Source organism: Elephantulus edwardii, unplaced genomic scaffold (assembly GCF_000299155.1).
Source record: "Elephantulus edwardii isolate Elephantulus edwardi_28Jun2011 unplaced genomic scaffold, EleEdw1.0 scaffold00166, whole genome shotgun sequence".
Lineage (NCBI taxonomy): Eukaryota > Metazoa > Chordata > Mammalia > Macroscelidea > Macroscelididae > Elephantulus > Elephantulus edwardii.
This window is the reverse complement of record NW_006399916.1, coordinates 2,144,431-2,149,914: the sequence shown is the minus strand read 5'-3', so window position 1 is coordinate 2,149,914 and position 5,484 is coordinate 2,144,431. Positions and strand designations below refer to the sequence as shown.

At 39.5% G+C, this 5,484-nt stretch overlaps 1 pseudogene; it reads left to right on the top strand.

The window, feature by feature from the left end:
• Window positions 1–395: 395 nt before the first annotated feature.
• On the top strand, window positions 396–1,784 carry LOC102875037 (annotated as a pseudogene).
• Window positions 1,785–5,484: the final 3,700 nt, after the last annotated feature.

Below are 5,484 nucleotides of genomic sequence, written 5' to 3'. Positions count from 1 at the left end.
ACAACTAGAGCTGCATCTGCTCATTGTAACACCTCAATTGCTACTCTGTCTATTCCTTTTTCTCCTTAACTAATTGCTGTCAAGTCAAAATTGACTCATAGTTGAAACATTGGGTTTGCAAGGCTGTAAATCATACAGAATGTTCCAATTGTCAGAGATGTGTATAACCTTTGGGTCAGCAGGACAACTCCATATGATCTATGTCCCCAGAGATCCGTATACAGCCTTACTTTTCACCAATCCCTTCAGTGAAATCTGGGCCACTTTCTTCAGTGCTATTGGTTCTTGATCATATTCTACTTCCTAAAAAGATAGAATATTGCTTTTTTGCAACGGGTTTGTTGCCAGAGTACAGCTTAGGTGTTGGTGAATATCATCGCAAAACCTAAGCCAAAATGGGAAAGGAGAAGACCCATATCAACATTGTTGTCATTGGAAACGTAGATTCGGGCAAGTCCACCACGACTGGCCATCTGATCTACAAATGTGGTGGGATCGACAAGAGAACCATTGAGAAATTCGAGAAGGAAGCTGTGGAGATGGGAAAGGGCTCCTTCAAATATGCCTGGGTCTTGGATAAACTGAAAGCTGAACGTGAGTGTGGCATCACCATTGATATCTCCCTGTGGAAATTTGAGACCAGCAAGTACTATGTGACCATCATTGATGCCCCAGGACACAGAGACTTTATCAAAAACATGATTACAGGAACATCACAGGCTGATTGTGCTGTCCTGATTGTTGCTGCTGGTGTTGGTGAATTTGAGGCTGGTATTTCAAAGAATGGGCAGACCTGTGAGCATGCCCTTCTGGCTTACACACTGGGTGTGAAGCAACTGATTGTTGGTGTTAACAAAATGGATTCCACCGAGCCACCCTACAGCCAGAAGAGATATGAGGAAATCGTTAAGGAAGTTAGCACCTACATCAAGAAAATTGGCTACAACCCTGACACAGTAGACTTTGTGCCAATTTCTGGTTGGAATGGTGACAACATGCTGGAGCCAAGTGCTCATATGCCTTTGTTCAAGGGATGGAAAGTCACCCGGAAAGATGGCAGTGCCAGTGGCACTACACTGCTTGAAGCTTTGGATTGCATCCTGCCACCAACTCATCCAACTGATAAGCCCCTGCATCTGCCTCTCCAAGATGTCTACAAGATTGGTGGTATTGGTACTGTCCCTGTGGGCAGAGTGGAGACTGGTGTTCTCAAGCCTGGCATGGTGGTCACATTTGCCCCAGTCAACGTTACCACTGAAGTAAAGTCTGTTGAAATGCACCGTGAAGCTTTGAGTGAAGCTCTTCCTGGTGACAATGTTGGCTTCAATGTTAAGAACGTCTCTGTGAAAGATGTTCGACGTGGCAACGTGGCTGGTGACAGCAAAAATGACCCACCCATGGAAGCAGCTGGCTTCACTGCTCACGTGATCATCTTAAACCATCCTGGCCAAATCAGTGCTGGTTATGCACCTGTGCTGGATTGTCACACAGCTCACATTGCTTGCAAGTTTGCTGAGCTCAAAGAGAAGATTGATCACCGTTCTGGTAAGAAGCTGGAAGATGGTCCCAAATTCCTGAAGTCTGGGGATGCTGCCATTGTGGATATGGTTCCTGGCAAGCCCATGTATGTGGAGAGCTTCTCTGACTACCCTCCTCTGGGTCGTTTTGCTGTCCGAGACATGAGGCAGACTGTTGCTGTGGGTGTCATCAAAGCAGTGGACAAGAAGGCTGCTGGAGCTGGCAAGGTCACCAAGTCTGCTCAGAAAGCTCAGAAGGCTAAATAAATATTACCCGTAACACCTGCCACCCCAGTCTTAATCAGTGGTGGAAGAACGGTCTCAGAACTGTTTGTCTTAATTGGCCATTTAAGTTTAATAGTAAAAGACTGGTTAATGATAAAAAAAAAAATTAGAATATTGATCATTTCTTTTTGGTATGGTGACTGTGTAGACCTTCCATATTCCTTGGGTATTTTGTGCATAATTCAACATTGTACCTATAGAATCATTGAATATTTCAAGTTGAGGAATGATTTTTTTTTTATTTTATCTTGAGACATGCAGACAATGTTCTTTATAGTTTTCTAACTCCAGGTCTTTTCACAATTTATTATTATACTTTGTCTCTTTGAGATGTCCTTTGAAATATTCAATTTGGCTCTCTTCATCATTTATTGCTTTAATTATAGCTCGTTTGTTCTAAAGCTAGTTTCAGAGTGTCCTCTGACATTCATTTTGGTCTTTTGTTTCTCTCCTATCTTTTGATAATGATCTTTTACTTTCTTCATATATGAGGTCCTTGATACCGTCTGACAACTTGTCTTAAGTTATTGCTGTTCAAGGCAGAGAAAAAAGCAGAATCCATTATTTTATTTATCTAAATTTAGATGGAATATAATCAAGGTCGTATTTTGGCTCTCATGTGCTTATTTCCACTGTCTTACATTTCAGTTTATCTTGCACACGAGCAACTGATGATCTGTTTCACAGTACACCCCTGGCTTTGATCTGACATTGAACTTACCCACAGATGTAGTCAATTTGATTACTGAGCATGAACCTCATATTTAATCAGATGAGGTTCATGCTATGGTTTCCCTTTATGGTTTTTATTTTTAAACTATTAATGTTGAATAGATCATCAATTGTACAAAATTCCATCATGTAATCTCTGACTTCATTATTCATTCTTTGTTTCCAACTTTTAAATTCTAGTTACCAATTATATTAATGCATCTTGATGCATATTTTATCCATTTCAGACTTTAGAAATTGAGTTTTGTTGTTAGGTCCCTTCAAGTCAAGTATGACACATGTTGTGTGGAGTCTGACATTTCCCTTATCCTGTATCATCTTCATAATCTCTGAAACATTTGGATGGATTACTGCAGTCACTGTGTCAAAATATCTGACTGAGGGTCTACTATTCTTTTGCTGACCTTCCACTGTGTAGCTCTCAAAAAAATAGCCACTCCTAGTAACATGTGCAAAGCATGCAAGGCATGCAAGACAGAAATTTTCCACCCTTGCCTCCAAGGATTACTCTGGCTGTAACTTCTCTTCTTCTTCTGTATCTATTTGCTTTTTTGGTAGTCCATGGGATATTTACTACTCTTCTCTGATACCTCAATTATAGAAACATGAAGTCTCCTATCATCTCTATTCATTGTCCAGCTTTCAAACGCATAGTAAGAGACTGGAAAAAACAAAACAAAACAAAAAACCAAAAAACCCAACCTGAATCAGGCTCACCTTATTCCTCCCTAAGAGAGGTCCATGAGACCAGACTTGTTCAGTGCAGTACAACTCTTGATTTCCTGAAGGCTCTAGTCTTTGATATCTGAAACAAATGTTTCAAGAACTCCTTTCACCAAGCAGGATGATATCACTTGCATAACACAGGTTTGCTGTTAAGTCTTCCTCCAATCCTAATACTTATTTTTCATAGAGTCCAACTTCTTGAATGATGTGCTCCATGCACAGATTGAATGGGTTTGGAGAAATGATACAACATTGCAGTGTTTTGAACTGTGCAATGCTTTCTTTCTCTGTTTGGACATCTTTTTTGTCTAGGTGAAGGCTTTATATAAGCATAATTGTATGGAATTTCTATTTTTTCCCCCAATATTAGCCATAGTTTGTTATAATCTACAATGCCAAATACCTTTGATTAGCCAGTAGTCACAAATAGACATTTTTCGGGTATTCTCTCCTTTCAAACAAGATCCATCTGACTTCTATAATAATATCCTTGGTAGCCGACTCTTATATTCTGCCATTCAGGTACTTTGGCTTTAAACACAGCTGCCTAGTGACATCACATAGGATTTCTTAGACTGAAGTGGAAGACACTAAGTAGAGACACAGTTTCCAGACAGCAACAGTCATCCCACTTCAAGATGACTTGTGGGCCTCTGGTCAAGAAGGGGGCACCAATATAGAGGTCCTTCACAAAACATTGCCATACCCTGGGTCATTATATAGTTATAACAACCTAACATCTACTAAGAAAAGACTCACATAATGTCAAGAAAACAGCAGTCTGCCTCAGTCATCATAAAAAAAAAAAACAACAAAGTAACACTTCTCAAAAAAAAAACAAATCCAAGACAGAGAGAATCAGAATAAATATGTTGATGTGGATTTATTTGAATAGTTACAGAAGAAGATGCAAATTATGGAAGAAGCAATGGAAGCCATTAGTAGAGCAAGTAAACCAGAGAAAGTGATACAGAGGAAATAAATTAATGAGGAGCAATTTGAACAGCTACAGAAGAAAATGCAAAAGATGGAAGAAAGAATTTATAGTATAGATAAAGAGATACAAGACCTTTAAAAAGTCATCACCAACATTGGAGGTACAGATCACACAGTACTGAAAATAACAGGAAAACATGAAAATGCTATCTAAACTAATAAGACTGAAATGGCAGAAGTGTCCAACATGCTGATGGAACAAAATAGAACTTAAGAGAGGGAATAAAGAGCCAGTTAGCTGGAAGACAAGAGCCTTACTGGAAAAATACTTGAAGAAAAATCAGAGATGAGATATGATGAAAATATTAAAATCATGTGGAATGGCATCAAAAGGAACAACATACATATGTTTGAAATTCCAGAACATGGGAGTGACAGGGAAATCACAGAGAAAATTGTAGAAGTACTAGAAGAAAACTTCTTAGGTATTAGAAGAATGGGAAAATCCACATTCAAGAAGCACAGTGATCACCAAAGAGATTAGACCACAAAAGAAAAACATCAAGGCATGTCATAGTCAAATTATCCATATTAAAATATAAGAATGTTGTTGTTTTTGTTATGTGCCATCAAGTCACTTGTGACTCATAGTGACTCTAAGTGTAACAGCTCTGAACCATGTTCTATCTTAAGCCAATCTAATAGTCTCTGACACAGCTAGACCCATTACCTTGCCACTGAGACAATCCATCTAATTGAGGGTCTTCCTCTCTTGTGCTGTCCCTCCACCCTACCAATGAAGATGTCCCTCTCCAAGGACTGGTCCCTCTTTGCAACATGTCCAAAGTATGTCAGATGAAGCTTCATTTCCTTACTTCCAAGGAGTAGCCTGGTTCCCCCCCCACTTTTTCAGGTCAAACTTGTTTATTTTCTTAGCAGTCAATGGCATATTCAGAACTCTCCTCCAGCACCCCAGCTCAAAAGCATCAATTCTTCTATCACCTAGTCATTGTCCAGCTTTATGATGCATAAGAAGTAATTGCAAAGACTTCGGCCTGTATCAGGTACACCTTTATCTCCAGACTGATACTGTTGCTCTTCAGTACTCTGGAAAGGTCCCTGATGGCAGATTTTACCATAGGGTTGCCTTCATAGAAAAAAAAGTAATTTCTAGATCCATCTTGAAGTACAACATCGTGAGTGACAGGATTGTATCCATACACTTACAAGGAAGTCCAGTGAATACCACTATCATTCAGATATATGCACCAACAACCAGAGCCAAAGA